This window comes from Podarcis gaigeae (assembly GCF_964106915.1).
Source record: "Podarcis gaigeae genome assembly, contig: HAP1_SCAFFOLD_157, whole genome shotgun sequence".
Classification (NCBI taxonomy): domain Eukaryota; kingdom Metazoa; phylum Chordata; class Lepidosauria; order Squamata; family Lacertidae; genus Podarcis; species Podarcis gaigeae.
Window position 1 is genome coordinate 15,151 of NW_028153301.1, and position 22,246 is coordinate 37,396.

At 45.6% G+C, this 22,246-nt stretch overlaps 1 long non-coding RNA gene across 1 annotated transcript; it reads left to right on the top strand.

Moving 5' to 3' along the window:
• Positions 1–20,125: 20,125 nt before the first annotated feature.
• LOC310837187 lies at positions 20,126–21,288 on the top strand. Its single transcript, XR_014560456.1, has 2 exons — positions 20,126–20,163; positions 20,266–21,288. It is a non-coding gene; the product is annotated as an uncharacterized lncRNA (long non-coding RNA).
• The last annotated feature ends 958 nt before the right edge of the window (positions 21,289–22,246 follow it).

Consider the following 22,246-nt stretch of genomic DNA (forward strand, 5'->3'; position numbering starts at 1 on the left):
ATCTAGATTTCAGATTGAAATAATAGAAAGTAAAACAAAATTATTATCAAAAATGTACAACCAGTTGCTTGAGTGGGACACCAAGGACGAGGAAGTAAAGGATGTGATGGTGAAGTGGGCGGTAGACCTAGGGTACAACATAGAGTTTGACAAATGGAAGGCATTGTGGAGTAAAGATATGAATTTCTCAGCATGCACGACACTAAAGGAAAACATGTATAAGATGATGTACAGATGGTACATAACGCCGGTAAAACTACATAAAATGTATAGAACGGGCGATAAACTGTGTTGGAAATGTAAGAGCAAGGAGGGCGATTTCATCCATACGTGGTGGACGTGCAAGATTCTCAAAAAATTTTGGGAATCCATCTATAATGAATTAAAAAAAATTCTTAAATATACGTTTGTTAAAAAACCCGAAGCCTTCCTGCTGGGGATAATTGGTAAGGATATCAAAGAAGAAGATAGAACCTTTTTTCAATATGCAACGGTGGCCGCCAGAACCCTCATAGCACAGTACTGGAAAACACCAAAAATCCCAACACTAAAGGAGTGGCAACTTAAATTATCCGATTATTTGGAGTTGGCTAAAATGACACAGAAAATAAGAAATCAAAGAAGTGCAAAATTTAACAATGAATGGGATAAATTTAGGATATATATGGAAATAGAGACAAGGGGAAAATCAAAATGTTGATCAGAAACACATATGTACTTACAGAAATCACAGTAGGCATGAGATAACGCTTACTACATAAAAAGTTTTATTAAGGAATAGACACAGCAGATAGATAAACAAGGCAATATTTTCCGAAATCGAGATAAAGGGAAGTCGATCAATGTCATTTAAAGTTGTATGTATTTCGTGTTTTTCTTTTTTTTATCTCTCTTTCTTTTTCTTTTCTTTTTTCTTCTTCTCTTTTTCTGTTTTTTCTTTTTCATTTTGTCTTTTGTACGTTTGTGAAATATATTTATGTCAAAATTTAATTAAAATAAATAAATAAATAAATAAATAAATAAATTTGGCTGTCCTTCGAGGGACGTTAAAGACCGAATTATACTAAATAATTGAGCCGGGCGAGAGCTAGCGGATGCAATGGAGGCCGAGAAGTAGGACTTCTTAGCGGCCTTCACAGCCATCTTGTAGGTTTTCATAAAAACCCTATAAGATGTTCTTGAAGCTCCGTCACGGGCAACCTGCCATACTTGCTCTAGCCGTCTGAGGTCCCGCTTCATTTTCCGGAGCTCCTCGGTAAACCAGGGAGCCCGGTTTCTGTGGGGTCGCAGAGGGCGCTTAGGTGCGATCTCATTGATGGCTGCCAGGAGCTGGGTATTCCAGGCCTCAACAAGCTCCGTCAATGAGTCGCCAGGGGGAGAAAGGTCCCGCAAGGCTTGACGGAATCTATCAGGGTCCATCAGCCTCTGCGGGCGAGCCCAAATTGGCTCGCCACCCAAGCAGGGTGGGGGTGGAACGTCAATCCTGGCTTTCAGAGCATAGTGATCAGACCATGGCACCTTCATCGAAGGAAACATGATCACATCTATACCGATGCCAAAGATCAAATCCAGCGTGTGGCCTGCTTGATGTGTGGGGCCCGAAACAAACTGGGAGAGCCCTAGTGTCGCCATGGAAGACACCAGGTCCAGAGCCTGTGAGGAGGGAGTGGCATCAGCATGGACGTTGAAGTCCCCCAATACCAATAGGTTAGGGAACTCCAAGGCCCAGCCGGCCACCGCCTCCAGCAGGCCTGACAGGGTGGCTGCTGGTGCGCTAGGTGGCCGGTACACCAGCCAGACAGCCAAGCTCACCTCGGAGCCCCACACTAGGCCAACACATTCAATGCCGGGGATCGATGGCGATGGTAGAGCCCTGAAAGAACAATCTTCCCGGATTAATAGCGCCACCCCTCCCCCCCGGCCCACAGTCCGCGACTGGTGGAGGACGGAGAAACCCGGGGGCGCCATCTCTCGTAAGGTAACAGTATCCCCTTCGCGCACCCAGGTCTCAGTCACACATGCCAGGTCAACCCCCTGCGAGGTGAAGAAATCTCGCAGGGTGGCGGTTTTGTTGCCTATAGACCTGGCATTGCACAACACCAGTGACGGAGGTGAGTAATCCTTGCTCACCCTACCCTCGTCTCTCGGGATGGGGCGCAGATTGGAAGGGGTACGAGCATATCCGTATCTCGATCCCCTTCGCCTATGACATCTGCCCCCACCGCCATACCTCCCTCGCCCCTCTACAGTAGGAATCCCAAGCCTCAGACTCGCCTCCATTTACAGAATATAAAAGCAAACAAACAAAAACAATTACACGAAAACAAAACCAATCCCCACCCCACTCCACAACCACCCCACCCCACCCCAAAATAAACCAAAACAAAATAAAAATACATGGATAAAAAATACATGGATAAAAACCACCGCTTATGGGGGTACAACAAAGCAAAAAATAAAAACAGTTTAAAACATATAAAAACACTTCAAACAACCGCTGCAGCAGCAGCAGTGTCCCCAAAGCTGCGGCAGTGGTGAGCGTGGGCCTCGCCCCCTGGCCTGATGGAGAGTGGGCCTGCAGGGGGAAGAGCCCTCCCCACAAACGCACGGCAAAGCGGCAGCAGCGATGTTCCGAGGCCTCCTTGGAGCCTTATATGCTGAGGTGGAGTCTGGGGCCCGCCCCCAGGCCCAAGGTGGAGAATGGGCTTGCAGGGGGAGCGGTCCTCCCCAAGACTCACCGGCAAAGCGGCAGCAGCAGTGTCCCGGGCCTCCTTGGGGTCTTTTATGCTGAGGTGGAGTATGGGGCCCGTCCCCAAGCCCAAGATGGAGAATGGGCTAGCAGGGGGAAGAGCCCTCCCCACAAACACACGGCAAAGCGGCAGCAGCGATGTTACTAAAATATTTCAACGCATAATCTCCTTCACATTACTTACAATCTCTAGATGTACCGTGTTATGGCCTTGAAGAAAAAGATGGTGCATAGAGTTTACTGGATTTTTTAATAGTCATGCAGCATTCCATGAAGTCTTTTATATGAAAGAACTGAAATCAGGAATCTAGCAACCTGTAATGTTCTATAAGAGTCAATGTCCTGGAGTAGATAATAAGAGAGTCTGTGTACTGGTCCAGTAAATGCTTCCGCTGCGCAACCAGCAACAGTTCTCTTTGCAGAGTATTAATTAAGTCCAGTGCAGAGATTCTTGTTGCAGTACAAGCTTCAGAGTCTCAGCAGCAAAGAAATAACAACACAGGGAAGCCTGTCTTTCCAAAGACAGGTTTATTGCAGACAGATAACAGAAACACCTCCGGAGCTTTCAGACATTTTTGCTTCACGCCCCGCAGGCAGAGAAAACAAACACTCTTTATATACTGAGCAACTTAACAACTTAACGAGCTTGACTACTTAAAGTCACATGACATTGCTAACTTGCCAGCGTCTTAGGTTTCACACCCTAACAGATAAGCTAGATGTAATTCAGGTGGTTTAGCAGCAATTTCTAGAATGATTGAACTCAGGATCCTTGATCGGGGAACAATGTATAAGGGGCAATTAAACAAGATATGATAAAGGGATTCTATTGATTTGTTGTCACATGCGCATAAAACAGAGGTTTTACCGTTAGAAAATCTATTGCTCAGCACATTTGAGGGGAACACATTAAATCTGGCTCTAACAAATGCGAATCTATGCGGCACAGCCGATAAAGTAGACAGATATGAGGTATCTGGGACATAGATGTAATGCCCTGATTTATCGGGGAACATGTACCTCCACCTGTAGTAAGATTTTGTTGCAAATCTACCTCCTCCAATCTTTGTTTGATGACCTTTTTAGCTGTAATTAGATCTAAATTAAGTATATCGGAAGGAGAGATTCCATAAGACAACAGTTTGAAATGGATTTTTGTTGCCCATGGGCTGGTGAATTCATCTCTCCAAAGGCACTGAATAAGGTGGTAGTTTGGCAATTTATGCCAAAGGGACAGCCAATAATTAAAGGCATGTCTCCACATCAGAATCTCTAGGGAGGGGGTCTCAAGTTCTAAGCGAATGGCAGAGTTGCTTACACAGGAGGGTAGTTTCAAAAGGCGTCTTAGAAAAAGATTTTGCAATGTCACCAGAGGCAAGAGGTTTACAAAGGTGCCCCATAAAGGGACCGCATAGGCCATAGTTGCAACCACTTTTGCACTATAAACTTTTAAGGCGGATGGAACATGCATAGCCCCCTCAGTAAAGAAGAAGCGTAATAGAGCGTAGATAAGGGCTTTAGCCTTATTTTGTAAATATGTGATATGCGCTTTCCATCCCATATTATACTGGAAGTAAATTCCTAGATATTGAAATTTGTAAACTTGTTCAATTGGCTTCCCCTCGAGTTCCCATCTATACAGTTTACGACTCCTGGAAAAAATTAGGACTTTAGATTTGGAATGGTTAATAGTAAGTAAATTTGTTTGGCAATATAATGCAAAAATCTTAAGGGCCCTCCTCAAACCGATTTGAGAATAAGAGAGGATCACCGCATCGTCAGCGTACAATAATAAGGGGCAGCGATAGTCTGCAAGCCTGGGTGCATGAATGGAGGTTTGGGCCTCAGCTAGGGGCGTTCTCATGTCACTAATATAGAGGTTAAAAAGATAGGGGGCAAGGATGCACCCTTGTCGTACCCCCTTATTTATTGGTACAGAGTTTGTGAGATCGCCCTCAGGTGTTAACCTCACCCTAGCGGCCGTCCCTTCATGTAATTTAATCATAAGCCACAACAGCCTTTTATCTATGCCCCACTTTGCCAGTTTTTCCCATAACAGCTCTCTAGAGATACTGTCAAAAGCCGCCTTCAGGTCTATAAAAGCGGCACATAGAAGACCATGAGTTGGGGAAGAATACTTCCGCGCCAAATGATATAGAATTATAGCATGGTCAATAGAAGCGCGATTTGGTCTAAACCCGACTTGTTCATGGCCTATCAGATTGGTATCTTCGGCCCATTGGGTTAGTCTGGTTAGCAGGAAGCGAGTATAGATTTTCCCGATGATTGATAATAAACTGATGTTACGATAGTTTCCTGGGTCCTCTGGTGGTCCTTTTTTATATATAGGAATTATGATGGACTCCTTCCATGATCTAGGTATCTGGCCCGTGGCATTGATTGCATCAAAGATTTTTGTAAGAATTTTAGCCCACCATGTTGGGTGTTGTTTAATAGCTTCCGCCGGGATCAGATCGGGCCCTGGGGCTTTATCAGTTTTCAGTTTAGCAATTAAATCTACTATTTCCTCCGGGTCAGTATCTGGCCATATGGGCAAGTGACTTGAAAGAGTATCAGATTGAATGTTAGAGATATCTGTCTGGGAGAAATATTTTCTTAGAAATTGTTCCCATGTCGGGGCTGGGATAACCGTCAATGGGTATTTCCTCGATCTTTTGTTGATTAAATTCCAAAAACCGTGAGAGCTGCGAAGCTTAGAGGCAGCAATCAGCGCTTGCCAACGTCTTAGCTGCCACTCGTGCTTGGCTGACTTCTGTGCCTGTTTGTAAGCAATTTTGGCCTGCAAGTACTCTGGGGGGAGAGTTTCAGCTCCAGAAGATTTATATCTGTTGTAGATACAACAGAGAGAGAGTCTAGCTTGCTTACATTTGGCATCAAACCAAGGTGCACCGAACCTGGGTTGATCCCGGTTAACCAGGTGAGCCGGCATCGTAAAGAAGCCAGTTAAATCTGCAGAGAAGTGGGAGAACCACTCCAGTATCCTATTTGATTCAGACAATTCCGCCAATGAAACAATAAGGGATTCGGAGATATTCCTCTGGAAGAATTCTGCATATTTTTGGGCCTGTTTCATAGACCATTTAATGCCTCTTACTTGAGCTGTGGCATTTAAACCTACATGAATTGGGTGTGTACCGCTAACCGGGTGCCAGTCAAGCGTTAGCTTGGCCGCTAGAGGTAGGTGGTCACTGGATTGTACATTATCTACTTTGAAATAAAAGAAGTTTGAAAATAGGTCTTCTGAAACTAGAAGGTAGTCTAGGACACTATTTGATGTTGTGCCCAAGTGAGTGAATTCACCTGGCACGTCCGGAGGGCAGTTGCCATTTAAAATGTTCAAATTCATACGAATGGCCAATTGATAAAGAAGGACTCCCGCCTCATTCACTCTGATGTCCTTAGATCTTCTTGATGTAAAAGAGATTAATTCAGATTTTGGGTAGGGGGGAGATACCCACCACTTGGCCTTAATTATCCCATTCCAGTTGGCGGCTGTACGTGCATTAAAGTCACCACCCATTATCGATGGAATATTAGGGTACATAACATAGCATGCCAATAAATGATCTTCCAGAGAATCCCATCTATAATGGAGGTCTGATATAAGACCACCTGGAGGAAGATAAACATTGTTGATTAATAGTGAGAATTTTTCACTTGAAATCAGACCAGTAAAAGCAAAAGGAGGAAAAGTCTGAACTTGCGAGAGTTTAGCTCTCATTTTAAGCGATATGGCGATTGCAAGACCGCCTCTGGACCGGCCACCTTTCTGGGAGGGGATAGCTGGAAGTGATATCAGTTCAAAGCCATTTATATCTATTTTATCTTCTTCCCATGTTTCTTGCAAAAGGATTATCTGAAAAGAGTTTATATAGGACAGAAATTCGGGATCTAATCTTTTCCTTTTCCAGCCAGCAATGTTCCAACTTAGGACTGCTAGCTGGGGAGTTCTGTGTTGTTCTTTTAACAGTCAAAACGGAGGGGGGGGGGCAGACTCTCTGTTAAAGACAGAAGATGTAACAAAAAAGTCAGTTATTTTACTTTGGGAAGATGGTAACTGTGAGGAGCCCTCCAAATTAAAGTTTTTAACACTTTGGTTCGACTGTTGGCACACCGTGTATGATCCACTGAAAGTAGATCCCTGAACAGGAAGTCTCTTCATTTCGAAATTCTTGGTACAACTTGACAGAGAAATACCCAGGGAGGGAGAAGTTGAGTTCGTCGGAGGAAACCCTCTCGCAGATTTATCATCCGACATTCGGATGATTTTATTGATGCGTCCCATCGGGTCTTCAATCGTTTCCGACGGCGGGTCCCGCGGTGTAACATTCGCAGTTTCCTTTGAGGAAGGTAATTGAGGGGGCATCGCGGGGGCGGGAATTGCGGAAGGCTCTCTCAGGGGCATCACTTGTGGACTACTTCTATATCTGGTCGAAACTGGAGAAGATTCTAGCTCTGGCATAGATGAGTGAGTTAAAGAGGGATTTGAGTCAAGCAGGGAAATCAGAATTTCGTCCTTGGGTATGTTGGTCGATGAATATAGATGAAGGTTCAGTGAGGATGGCAGAGCCTGGTCGTCTTGTGATGTAGCGCACGGGGCAGAAACAATTTGAAGATTTGAGTCTTGTCGGATGGTTTTTGTCTTCAGAGTGGGGCTGAGCTGAAGAAGGTCAACCACTTCTGTCCGGTGAGCCCAAGTGGGATTATTTGAGACATTGTTAGTATCTTCCCCTCTCTGTTGGACTTGCAAAAGCTGAGATTTAAGCGTGTCAAATCTTTTCATCATCACCGACTGTTCTTTTGGAGGGAGGGCTCTGAACAAATCAATAAGTTCCCTTTCGTCAAGGGCAGTCTGCAGATTATCGTCCTCATATATGGCTGTTTGAGAGGGTATCGAGTTTGGTCGAGGATGGCACGCTGCAGAGTCATCGCGGTGGGGCCTGACAGTATTTTGAAGTAAGGCAGAGTCTCTTGTCCTAACGTCCTCACCGCCAGGGCACCTATTTAGAAGGGGTTTGATCTTGCTGTCTGCAAAAACCCTCGTTGCTACGATGTCGGCCATGGACAAAAGCGTTTTCCTCCTAACAATAATAGATGGTATCTTTACAGAGTGGAACGCAAGTATCACCTTCAAGAAGTTGGTCTGCCGGAGAAGGGGCATCACAGCATATAGGTCAATCTGATGTTTCTTAATTTTTAAAAGTTTGCTTAAACAGTCTTTAGCCCCTTCTAGCAATGACCATCTTCCTATTTCCGACCTGACAGAAAGGCAACTTTTCTTGGGTTGCAGAGTTAATATCTGATTGTTCAATTGGGAATTTAAGATATATTTAATTTTAGTCTCCTTTATTTTATCTGAATTGGGGTGAGGCAATACGTTTTTGACCTCACAAACTGAAGATTGTGTTGTTGATTCAAGTTTTTCGATTTTCAGCAGGATATTGGATAATTGTGAAGATACCTCATCCAGCCTTTTAAAAATACAGTGAAGGGTCTTAATTACTAAGTGTAACTGCTCACAACCGGGGAACTCCCCCATATCAGATGCCAAACCATCTTCCTGTGATGAGAGTTTTTCTTTCGTATTCTCCTTTACAGGCTTTACTTTTGAAACATTTTGAGTCATCGGAATTGGAGTAGCTTCTAAATCAATTAGAGGTAGGAAGCGATTTTGGATTTCCACTGCAAAGCACTGCTCTGCATGGTCACTCCCTCCTCTATTCCGGTGTGGCACCAACCTTGATAGTTTTGGTTTAGGGGATGATAGGGGCCCGTCAAAGTCTCTCAAGCGTTTTTTCTGACCCATACTTTCCTCAGGCCAGGGATTATACGATTCTTAAAATAACGTAACACTTGACACACAATTAAGATAATGGTCTTCTCAACTCTTTTAGCAGCTAAGGCCAGCCCGCTGATAAGAGAGAAACAAAGAGCAGCCTGCAGCAGTCTGGAGCAGAGCCAAATCTCTCAGAGAGTTTCCATAGCATGCGGCTGCAGCAATTATAAAATACTTCAAAAACTGACTGGGTCAGTTAAGATAAAATATAAAAGATTAAAAGAACATCCCCCCTCCCTCTACGTTTTGCATCTGAAAGGAGGGGGGCGCGAGCAGTTCACGCATGCTCATCCCGAGACCAGCACCGCTCCTGCCAACGGTGGGAAGTGACACAGCCAAAGGGGAACCCAAGCCTTTTCTTTTCTCCCGAGCACAGCCCCTTCCTTCCTTCTTCCAATGGCCCCGCCCCCACCCCACCCCAATCACAATTTGCTCCTGCGCAGGGAAATATTTTTTGAACTGAACGGCAGCTACTGAGGAGGGAGTTTTTTGGCAGCGCTGGTTTTGACGGTACGAGTGGAGAAGGAGCAAGAGGTAGGTTGGCCTTGAATGGCTGGGGAATGGCACGAGAGGAGAGCGGAGTGCTGGTGGGAAGGAAGGAAGGAATGGTTCAAATATTTTTTCAAGGGCTGTTTGAGGTGAAGAGAGGTAGGCTGTGGAGCATGCCATACTTGAACACCATAAGCTAACTATTCACTTGAAACTTGGGAGCCAAGCTTTCAAACCCCTCACCCCTCCCCTCCTACATGTCTTGGCCTATGGCAAGAAGGGAGCTGATTATGGTTTTCTGTTGTTGATGGGCTCCATGTCTGTCTCGTCTGATTCCACTTTGAACAACAACAAAAAAAGCAAAACCAAAACCAAACCGAAATATCTGTATAATATTTTATGAAATCTTCCAAAGAAGACTTTGGGGGGGGGGGGCATCACTGAGACACTGGTTCCGTCGTATTGCTATTGCCCTGTTATTGATGTGCCTAAGGCACCTTTGTTTGTTTGTTTTCAAAGGTAGCTCTCCATTCTTAAAGAAATGGGAGTGCCTGATCACCTCATCTGTCTCCTGAGAAATCTGTATGTGGGACAAAAAGCTACAGTTAGAATGGGACATGGAACAACTGACTGGTTCAAAATTTCCATTCCACCTTAAGGAACAGGCATGTGGAATTGTTGTGTGTCACATGTCTGTTTACATTCCAGCACAGTATGCTGGGAACTTCCGTTTGTGCATAGCTTTTGCTTTTGCTGTTCTCTCCAAGACGACATGAGAGAGAGACGACATGTTTCTTTGTCCTGATTTATGTTTAATAAATCTGTAGCTGTAGAATGACTTCCCAAGCCTCACGCCTACTTCTGTGTGCGCAGTACACTCTGCTAATAGCATGCCCTGGCTTTTGAAGTCCAGGTCGCTGATTTACGTCAGAGCACGGGCCGATGGAAGGAGACGTCAGAAGGGGATTCAGCATGACCTTGCAAGTCCAAGATCTTCATGGAAGAATGGACTTTGCGAAAGGAAAAACCAGACTTTGCTGCAAGGACTGAAGACCTTGTTGCATGATGCCAATCTTCCTGAGGAATACTGGGTGGAGTCGCTGAATTGTTTGGTTTATTGTTTTAACAGACGATTTTCTGCACCCATAGGTTGTACTCCCTATGAAAAGATGTTTAGTAAGAAACCATACGTCAGGCACATGAGAAACATTGGATGCCTGCTTCTTGGGAGAAAAGCAATGACAAACCTAGACAGCATCTTAAAAAGCAGAGACATCACCTTGCCGACAAAGGTCCGTTTAGTTCAAGCTATGGTTTTCCCAGTAGTGATGTATGGAAGTGAGAGCTGGACCATAAAGAAGGCTGATTGCCGAAGAATGGATGCTTTTGAATTCTGGTGCTGGAGGAGACTCTTGAGAGTCCCATGGACGGCAAGAAGATCAAACCTCTCCATTCTGAAGGAAATCAGCCCTGAGTGCTCACTGGAAGGACAGATCGTGAAGCTGAGGCTCCAATACTTTGGCCACCTCATGAAAAGAGAAGATTCCCTGGAAAAGACCCTGATGCTGGGAAAAATGAAGAGACACAAGAATTCTAAGGTACCAGAACAAGCTTTGCTGGCTACTGGTAGTAAACAAACCAGAAGAGACAGAAGATGACCGACTTTCCATTGAAGAAGCCTTGAACTGTTTGAATAAAGGTAAGAACAAAGAGAGGGTTCAGTGCTTATGCCCCAATCCAGCAAAGAAGAAAAATACATGTAAATCAGCTCTTGTATGTTTGTCTTTTGCTGCATCACGAACTGGGAATAAAGCTGGTGCATATCTGAGTGTTAGTACTGAACTGTATTGTTTCCAATATGATGTGCTTTTGAATGTGTACTCCTAGTCATCTTTTAGCTCATCAAGCCATGCTTTAAAATGGTGTTTACATGTGACTAGGGTTGGGTAAGGTCCTTACCGTCAGGATGTTAATACTTGGATGCTCAGTTGAAGTTTATCCCATTCTCTTCAGCTGTTTAAGGACTGCCCCTCTTTCTGATTCACTGCCACTGAATTTTGTGCCATCTGCAGATTTCAACATGCTTCTACTTAACCAGACCAAAACCATTGGTGCCTTTCATTGAGTTCTGTGGACATAGTAAAAAAAGCTGCCATCTGGTTTTTCTCTGGATGTTAGGATTGTTGAAAACAATTTTGAAAACAGATTTGCTCTCCACCGTAACAATGTCTTTCAGCATACCACTTTATTTCCCCCCAGATAGGTGGCTACTATTCACTTGTAGGAAGATGTGCTTATTTAGATTACAACATTGCAGTGGGAGCAAAATCCACCTTTCTTCTCTCAAGAGGGTTAGTCTAGTTTCTGTTGTTACAGAAAAATCCAGGTGGGAGGCTGCTCAGAGCCCGTGGGTCCCTGCGGAACAAATAAGGAGACCAGCCACCAACCGGAGTAAATAGCGTAGACCCCCGAGAACGGGGTGACAAGGACTTTTAAAAGTTCCTATCTTATCCCAGCAGACAGTTCGCTAAGCATCACCACTCCATCAGAAAAGGGGAAGGTTATACATGATTAACATAGGAGGAATGTGTTGGGGTAACATGCAAATACAGGATATGTCTTGGGAAGTACATTCTAAGCACCTACTGCAAGAGGAGAATAGAACTTTGGTTTGCATAGTCTGTCGCCTGGGTAAGTCCGGAGGAGAGCTTGTGTCCAGCGATTGTCATCTACGAGTAAAGTACCTTCCTGTGAGTACGTGACCTCCTGCTTGGGGAATTCTGGTGGGGACCGAAGGGTTCCCAGGTCCTTGGCCAACGAAGCAGACTGGCGGTGGAATGAAGAGAACCGGTGAAACCAGTGATTTGCTATGAATTTCCAAGTGTTTTTAGGTGTTTTTAATACAGACGGTTCTTTTCGGAAGTGGCTGTTACCAAAAAGGAGCAATGCAGCAGCGAGCAGAAGCTTCTGCAGGTGGCTGGAAAGCCAAACAGGATGTTGATGTTTGTGACTGTTACCATGGGAAGAAAGGGGCAGTCCATTCACTGTACTGAGCACCAGATGTTAGCTCAGTGTGTCATCTGACCTGTACTGGAAGTACATGGGAGGAGTCTATAATCTCTCTGCTGTTGATGTAAAGAGAGTGCAGACATGTTTCTCTGTACTGCTGCAAAAGACAGAAATAAAGGCATGTAAATATATTTCTGTCTGTCTCTTTCCCCTCCCTGGGGATAGCAGGGAGGAGAGTGAAGGAGTGGTGTGTTCTTCTCACGTATGAGAAGGATCGCCGATAAGAGACCTCGCCTGTTTCCTGCCGGGAGTCGCAGACGGGGAGGTCAACAAGGAAATCAGCCGGTGCCTGGAGAGTGGCACATTCCTCTGACAAGGCTTGATTCCAACAGTGGCCTGGCCTGACACTGCTACATTTTTGCCAATAATCCTGCCGTCCAGTCAGCGCTCCCCTGCGTAGCTCTGCTGGGGCTGACCTGGGCAAGAAAAGAGAGTTGCAGCGGTTCTGCAGTCCGTGTGAGATAGAGGGATAAATCAGTCCAGAGACAGTTTGTTGCTATCTCTAAAAGCGTTTATTTACAAGCCATAAATCAGTCTCATTCCATCGGAGCTTTCCGGCATCTTTCCTATGCTAAAGCACACACAGACTCTCTGCTGCGTCTTTCAGTCTAAAGTGAAACCAACTCACACAGACACAGACGGACAAAGCGTCTGACGTAAGGCCCTGCGTCAGGCCCCTCCCCAGATACAGGACACCAAGGAGTTTTAACCCTGTAAACTCCAAACTCCACACCCCCTCTTGTCCTGCATCTGGGGGAAATAAGCAACAGTGCTCACCCCAAACACAGACCTTCACAAAACTCCTCATGCTTCTGGAAGGTTAACGGTTTTGTGAAACCATCACTGAGGTTCTTGGTTGAGGGACAGTATTTCAGAGCAACTAGCCCCTCACGAACGCTCTGACACACATTCTGAAAACGTATGTCCAGATGTTTGGTCCTGGCCTTGAATTGACCCGTCTCGGCCAATTTGAGGCACGGCTGATTGTTTTCATGCACCATGATAGGTAGACCATGTTCTCCACAGAGTTTCTGGACCAAACACGCATAGAACTCCAGTTCTCTGCAAACCTCAGATAGCGCACTGAACTCAGCTTCAGTGGACGAAAGCGCTATGAGACTTTGCTTTCGGGACCTCCACCCAACTACTGAGTTCCCAAACTTCACCACTAGGCCTGACACTGATTTGCGGTCCTCAAGGTTAGCCCAATCCGAATCCACCCAGGCAGTAAGCTTGACACCACCCTCAGCTGACATCTTGAGGCAAAAGTCTTTGGTATCTTGCGGGTAACACAGCACCCGTTTAGTACCATTCCAGGCCTGTACACTTGGACTCGAAGCCTCTCTACTGAGCAGATTGATAGCGAACGCTATATCTGGTCTGCTCCACTGTGACAGATACAGTAGACTACCCAGAGCTGATTGAAAGAGTTCAGCATTTTCGAACACGTATCCAACTTCCATGGGTGTTTTGACACCTGCACACTCAGACATTCTGAAATTCTCAAGCAACTGCTCAATCTTACCTTTCTGGCTGAGCAAGAAACTTCCATCTTTCGTTCTAGTTATCCCTACGCCTAGATACGATTTAACATCTCCAAGCTGCTTGAGCTTGAACCGCTTTCCAAGCTCCCTAGCAAACTTCTCCACTTGTTTACCTGTCTGTGCTATCTATAAAATATCATTGACAAAAATCTGAGCAGCTTGCTGTGTCTCACCTGAACCTTTAAGGTAGAGACAGCTGTCAGCAACACTTCTCCTGAAACCTAGCTCTTCTAAGGCTTCATTCAGACACATATTCCAGTTTCTGGCAGATTGGCGTAATCCATAAATGGATTTGTGCAACCGCCACACGATGCCTGGCCCACTGACCTCAAAACCTGGAGGAGGAAGCATGTACAACTCCTCCTGGAGGTCTGAGTTCAGATAGGCAACATCCACATCAAAATGGCTCACCTTCCAATCTCTCTGTGCAGCAAAAGCTAAAAGCATCCTCAGAGTCTCGGCCCTCGAGGTCAGCGAATAGACCTCCGTGAAGTGGACCCCTTTCCTCTGAGTGAATTGACGAGCCACTAATCTAGCTCTGTACTGTGGTTCTCCAGCTTCTGTGGGTTTAAGGTGATAAACCCACCTGCAACTCACAGCTTGCTTGCCAGCCGGCAATTGTGTGAGTGAGAACACACCAAGAGACTCCATTGAGTTCATTTCCTTCTGCATCGCCTCACGCCATTTGCTAGCTTCTTCCTGAGGCAACTTCTGAACATCCTCAAAGGATTCAGGTTCACATCTAGCCACACCTACCCACATGCTAGTGGCCTCATACCTTTCTGGTGGCTTTCCCTTGGTTGACCTTGCTGACCTTCTCAGCGTGAACTCTGGAACTGTGCCTGATTCACTTGGGCCAGCCACACCATCCCCTGTGCCAGAAACCTCCCACTCTGACCTGCTGCGTATTTTAGGCCTCACAGCTGGTTCTGCAGGTGAGGATGGCTCACTCCTGGGCTCAGACTTGACAGAGACCTGTGGAGGGGTCTTGGGACTTCCCTTTGGAGAGGTTCGGAGCCTCTCCCTTGGAGACCCCGGCTCTGGACTCTGGCTGTGGACTGTGCACCTCAGCAACAGGTTCAGTTTCATCCTCCTCCTCTTCCTCATCTGAGTCAAACAGAACATCCGGGTTCCCGTGAAGACGTTTCCATCCACTCTGCTCGCAAAACTCAGCACTGCCGCTAATAAGCAGCTTAGACTGGTTGCCAGCAGGGTATGCGAAACGCTACGCCTTTGAGCACAGCTCATAGCCAACAAAGATCATTTTCCTAGATCTTGGTTCACCCTTTCTGCGAATGGCCTTTGGAATGAGGACCCAAGCCTCACAGCCAAACACATGCAAGAAATCCACTTTAGGCTTCTTACCATGCAGCAGAAAATAGGGCGTGTCTCCCACACTTGAATTGAACACCCTGTTCTGTAAAAAACATGCAGTCTTATAACTCTCGGCCCAAAAGCGCTGTGGCAGACCTGAGTCTGCAAGCATAGCATTCGCTGCTTCCTGGAGAGTGCGGTGTTTTCTCTCTGCAATCCCATTCTGTTGCAGACTGTAGGGGGCTGGCGCGGGGAAGCCCGAGCTTCCCCCAATCCCAGCCCCGAGAACAGCCTGCTTCCGCAAGCCTAGGGAGGCCAGCGGTAAGTCGCGCCGGTCTCCCCAGGTTTCGGAAATCAGGCAGCTCTGCGCAGCCATCGGGAGGCGGGCGCGACTTCGCGCCACGCTCAGGATGGCTGCGCAGCGCTGCGCTCCCCCCGGGACAGCAGGCAGCTCTGCGCAGGCATCGGGAGGCGGGCGCGACTTCGCGCCCCGCTCAGGATGGCTGCGCAGAGCTGCGCTCACCACGGGACAGCAGGCAGCTCTGCGCAGGCATCGGGAGGCGGGCGGGACTTCGCGCCCCGCTCAGGATGGCTGCGCAGAGCTGCGCTCGCCCCGGGACAGCAGGCAGCTCTGCGCAGGCATCGGGAGGCGAGCGCGACTTCGCGCCCCGCTCAGGATGGCTGCGCAGAGCTGCGCTCCCCCCGGGACAGCAGGCAGCTCTGCGCAGCCATCGGGAGGCGGGCGCGACTTCGCGCCCCGCTCAGGATGGCTGCGCAGAGCTGCCTGCTGTCCCGGGGGGAGCGCAGCTCTGCGCAGCCATCGGGAGGCGGGCGCGACTTCGCGCCCCGCTCAGGATGGCTGTGCAGAGCTGCGCTCGCCCCGGGACTGCAGGCAGCTCTGAATATGATCAGAAGGGACCGGCTGATTGAAGGAATTCAGGTCGGAGCTAAACAATATAAATTTAAGGCCTTTGCAGATGACCTGGTTTTGACGTTACAGGAGCCAGAATCTAGTACGAAAAGGGTTTTAGAACTTATTCAAGAATTTGGTCGGGTGGCGGGATTTAAATTAAACAAGCAAAAAACTAAGGTTTTGGAAAAAAACTTGACAATTATGGAAAAAGAAAGGTTTCAGAAGGAGACAGAGTTAAACGTGGTTAAAAAGGTGAAATATCTAGGGATTAATATGACGGCTAAAAATTTGAATTTGAAAAATGTTGGTCAGAAGTCAAAAAGGATCTAGAAATTTGGTCAAAATTGAAGCTTTCCTTGTTGGGTCGAATCGCTGCTATAAAGATGAATGTATTGCCAAAAATGTTGTTTTTGTTTCAGACTTTGCAGATTGTGGACAAGATGGATTGTTTCAAGAGGTGGCAGAGGGATATTTCTAAGTTTGTCTGGCAGCACAAAAAGCCCAGAATAAAATTTAAAATACTGACTAATGCTAAAGAAAGAGGGGGGTTTGCCCTGCCAGACATGAAACTATACTATTAATCGGCAGCTTTCTGCTGGTTAAAAGATTGGCTACTTCTTGAGAACACTGATATTTTAGATTTGGAAGGGTTCAACAATGTGTTTGGGTGGCATGCATATCTGTGGTATGACAAGGTTAAAGCTCATAAAGTATTTAAGAACCATATTGTCAGGAAAGCAGTGTTTAATGTCTGGACAAGATACAAAGATTTACTAGAAAATAAGACCCCAAGGTGGTTATCGCCAATGGAAGCTAAGGCTCAGAAAAGACTCAATATGGAGGCCAAGTGGCCGAAATATTGGGACCACTGGTGTGAAATTCACGGCATGTAATGCTTTGAAAGAAAATATTATGAAAATGATATATAGGTGGTACATGACCCCAGTCAAGCTTGCAAAAGTATACCATTTGTCAGACAATAAGTGTTGGAAATGTAAAGAAACTGAAGGAACATTCTTTCACCTTTGGTGGACATGCCCAAAGGTTAAGGCTTTCTGGGAAATGATCTATGATGAACTGAAAAAGGTATTTAAATATACCTTCCCTAAGAAACCAGAGGCCTTCCTTTTGGGCATTGTTGGCCAAATGGTGCCAAGAAAGGACAGAACTTTTTTTAGGTATGCAGTAACAGCAGCAAGAATACTTATCGCAAAGCACTGGAAGACACAAGATTTGCCCACTCTGGAAGAATGGCAGATGCAACTGATAAACTATATGGAATTGGCAGAAATGACTGGCAGAATCCGAGACCTGGGAGAAGAGCTAGTGGAAGAGGACTGGAAGAAATTCAAAGACTACTTGCAAAAGTATTGTAAATTGTATGAATGTTAGAATGATGCGGGATATAAAGATAATATGGTATTAGTGATATAGTTGAAAGGAGTATGTAAAAAATGGTTTACAGAACAAAGGTGAAGTCAGAATAATATTATGTCAAATTTAAATAAAGTGATAAAATGGGGAAAAATTGGAGGCATAATAATTGAAATGTATAATATGAAATAAGATTTGGAAAAAAAGGTGAGGTATTGCTGAACAAGATTGTGTAAAAAGGAACACAGAAAAGGGAGACGTGAGGGAGTCTGGAAGGAGGATTATGAGAATAATATCTAAGAAATTGGTTTTCTTATGTCTTTTTTATGTCTTTTTTCTTTTGTTTTTCATGATGGGTTTTTTTACTGTGTTTTTCTTTTTTTCTTATTTTGGATTGATTGTGATGGTGTTTTTTTCTTTTTTCTTATCTTGTGGTGTGAAGTTTGTTTTATTGTTGGAAACTTTAATAAATATCTATTAAAAAAAACACAAACAAAAAAACTGCTGCATTCTGAATCCTATTGTTCTAGGACCAATCAGACCGCTGCATTTTGGATCCTATTCAACTCAGTACATAACACCCGTCCCCTCTAAGTTCCAGTCCTGCCCGGGAACCACGTCTCTGCTGGGAACCAGCCCTGGAACCGCTGATTATCTGCTTTGTTGACATTCCTTTCCGGCCAGTGTCCTTGCCTTCCTGGGCCTCTAGCGGACAATTGCGGACCAGATGTGTATTGCTACCACACCGATAGCATCTTTTGGAGGCGAAAGCTTTTACACAGTCTTCACTGCTCCTGGCTGCTGCCCCCCCCACTCCTTCTTGGCGTGCAGCCTGCGCCCTCCTTCCCAGCCCTCTGCCGCTTCGATTCTTCGTCAATTAGACACCCGCTAATATATTCCATCGTTAAATCGTTCGGCGGCATCGTTTCCATCGTTAGAACCAAGTTCTCATAACTCCTGTCCAAAGAGCTCAAAAGCGTATAAGCCTTAAGTTCGTCTGGGAAGGGTACATTGAGCTGACACAGCTTGCTGAAGATAATCAGCATCTGAGCAATGTGATCCCTTATGGGTTCCCCTGGGGACAGCCTCTTCTCAAACAGAGAGCGTATCACATGGATCTTTGCCCCAGCTGTGGTCCTTTGATGTATTCTAGTCAAAGCGGACCAGATCTGATGACAAGTACGTAAGCCATCAATATGAGGGAGTTGTGACGCTTCGATCGCCATCACCACATGAGACATAGCCTTTTTATCTTTCTTCACCGCCCCTGCAGCCCTCTCCACCTCTGGAGCTGCAGCACCGGGCTGGGCAAGAACTGGATCGGCCTGTGTACATTCCCATAGCTGCTTCCCTTCCAGCCAGTAGTACATGCGCTTACTCCAGTCTTTTCAATTGGCCCCATTGAGCCTTTCAAAGGGGATATTGTAGCTCTCATGGCCTTGCTGTGGCTGAGCAGCAGCCATCTTCCTCCCCCCGGGGCTTAAGCGTACTCACACGTTGCCAGCTAGCTGGTCCTTCAAAGCAGCAGCCTTCTCTTGGATTCGCTCTCCACCAGCGTCTCCCACTGCTCTTCTGGCAGGAGCTCAAAGCAGCTTACAGCTGGCAGCCTTCTTCCCTCCTCACACTTGGCAGGAAACACGGAAGACCCATAACCTTTTGCCAATAATCCTGGCGTCCAGTCAGCGCTCCCCTGCGTAGCTCTGCTGGGGCTGACATGGGCAAGAAAACAGAGTTGCAGCGGTCCTGCAGTCTGTGTGAGATAGAGGGATAAATCAGTCCAGAGACAGTTCGTTGCTATCTCTAAAAACGTTTTATTTACAAGCCATAAATCAGTCTCATTCCATCGGAGCTTTCCGGCATCTTTCCCGTGCTAAAGCACACACAGTCTCTCTGCTGCGTCTTTCAGTCTAAAGTGAAACCAACTCACACAGACACAGACGGACAAAGCGTCTGACGTATGGCCCTGCGTCAGGCCCCTCCCCAGATACAGGACACCAAGGAGTTTTAACCCTGTAAACTCCAAACTCCACATACATTGTATCTAGTTTTCGTTGGATTAACAGGGTAACGAGGTTTCGATTGACTCAGTCCATTGTTCTCGCAGCGGGAGCTGTCATCACCTGGTCAGCGCTCAGTGGAGCGTGCAAAACAGCTCAAGCTGAGCTGCCTCTGCAGAGCCATGGCATTGCTGCGATTGGCTGAAGGGCTACATTCAACACAATTGGATTGGCTAGGGCGCATCCTCATGCAAATACATTGTTCATTCATAAAATACATCGATTGTGTAAAGCATCGGGATACGGGGTCAGAAATGGCGCTTTATTCTTGGGGTTTTGGAGAGATCTATGAGCGATCTTCGAAATATGTGGTTTCCAAATCCTTTATGGACTTTTTTCTTATCATACCATAGATATGCATGCCAACCAAATCTATTATCATAACCTTCCAAATCTAACAATTCTGTATTTTCTATTTTCATCCATTCCTTCAACCAACAAAGGCACAATGCTTCATAATACAATTTCAAGTCCGGCAGGGCGAAGCCTCCTCTTTCTTTAGCATCTGTTAACAACTTAAATTGTATTCTTGGCTTCTTACCCTGCCAGATATACCTTGAAATTATCTTTTGCCATTCTTTAAATATTGCTGCCCCTTTGATTATTGGAATTATCTGAAACAAAAATAACATCTTTGGTAGCACATTCATCTTTATCGTTGAAATCCTTCCCCAAAATGATAACTTCAACCTTCCCCATACCTCTAGATCTCTTTTGATACTGTTTCACATTTGTGTATACCGTATTTTTCGCCCTATAGGACGCACCGGCCCATAGGATGCACCTAGTTTTTTGGGGTGGAAATAAAGAAAAAAAATATTATTCCCCCCCCCCCCCAGCCGCGGGGCTGGGGTGGGGGAAGCCCAAGCTTTTAAAAACACACCTACCGTAGTTTTTAGAGGAGAAAAACAAGTAAAAAATATTCTGAATCAAATGTTGTATAAACTACTGCATTTAATAAACAACCAGTATATCAGAATCATATTACAACCATGTAAAGTGAACAGCAGTCAACAGTGGCATTAAGAGCCATCATCACTGTCATTAACAAATGAGGATAGACTTTAAGGTTTGAGTACTCTTCTAGTCTTCTGTGAACCCCAAGAACTCATCACTGCTAGAGTCAGAATTTAGGAAGCTCAGTTGCTCACAATCACTGACATCACTTTCTTCGCTATCTTCATGTAAAATATCATCTTCGTTTCCATCCAAAGCATTGCTAATGCCACATTTTTTGAATGACCGGACAACGATTTCCTCCTTCACCGAGTGCCATGATGTTTTCACCCATTCACAAACTTGAGTGATAGTGGGCCTCTTCATTCGTCCAGTGGGTGTTAGATCATGATTACCAGCAGCCATCCATTTGTTCCACTCTTCTCGCATAAAGATCTTAAATGGCTTGTTGATGGAAACGTCAAGAGGTTGCAACTGGCTAGTAAGACCTCCAGGAATTACAGCTAGATGAGTCTTCACTTCTTTAAAGCGCTTTTTTGTAGTTTTGCTAATATGTGCTCTAAACTGGTCAAGTACTAATAAGGCAGGTTTTTTCAAAAGCCCTCCAGGACGTTTGGACCACACTTTTTCAACCCATACTCTCATTCCATTTTCGTCCATCCATCCTTTCTCATGAACATGTACAACAACTCCTCGTGGAATCACTTCTTTTGGAAATGTTTTCCTTTTGAAAATTAACATGGGTGGCAATTTGGTGCCATCTGCACAGCAAGACAACACAACAGTGTAATGGGTTTTCTCATGTCCGGAGGTCTTTACGGCGATAGTTTTGGCACCTTTCTGATCAACAGTCCTATTTGATGGCACATCAAAGGTTAGAGGGACTTCATCCATATTCCCAATCTGGCCAATTTCAAATCCATTTCTCTTCCTAGCATCAATTACAAAGTTATGAAAAGACATAATCTTAGATTCATATTCTTCTGGCATTTTTTGTGCGGTTCTAGTTTTGGTGCGCATAGCAAGGCCACATCGCTTCATAAATCTGTAGCAGCATGATGGTGAGCCAGTAAAATCATGAATGCCTTTCTCTAAAGCAATCCGTTTGGCTTCATATATTATCATTTTTGTAGAGACTGCGAAGCCATTTTTCCGGTGACTTGTGATCCATTCTTTCATGGCAATGTCCATCTGTGGCCACTTTGCAGCACATCCACAAAAAGTGTGTTTACTTTTATCTGCTTTTTGCAGCTGATCCTCCTGTTTCCTCCACTCTCTTATCATTTTTTCAGTTGGAGGTGACCCAAAATCTCTCTCCGCTGCTCTGTTTCCATGCTCCCTAGCATATTTTACTACTTCTAGTTTAAAAGGAATCTTATACGCTAGTCTTTTCTGCTTTATCATCCTTATCAGAATGGGGGAGGTTTTCTGCAAGAAATTAAAGTGGTAAGGAACTGTCAGTAATGTACAGGACAGTATCTCCAACTTTATCATTGAGTGCTTAACTGCCCCCCCCCCAATATTTTTAAGTTGGAAGAGGGAGGGAGGGAAGGAAGGGAAAGGGAGAGCTCAACCTGTGGGTCCCCAGATGTTGTTGGGCTATAACTCCTATCATTCCTCAACACCCATCTTCCCTGAGCTCTGGCCTTGCTACCTGGAGCGATGGGAGTTGTAGTTCAGCAACATCTGGGGACCCACAGTTTGAGAAAGGCTGAATTGTCTGTGAGGTGGTGCTTAACTGCCCCCCCCCCTATTTTTAAGTTGGAAGAGGGAGGGAGGGAAAGGAGAGCGAGGGAGATCTTACATTTCTGGTTGTCTGTGGAGGGCAGCTGCTTTGCCTCCTGCAACCAGAGCAAAAGGAGGAAATGGCGGGAATTTCCCGGCACAATAAGCTGGGGGAGGGGCGGAAGGGGCAGTCCCGAT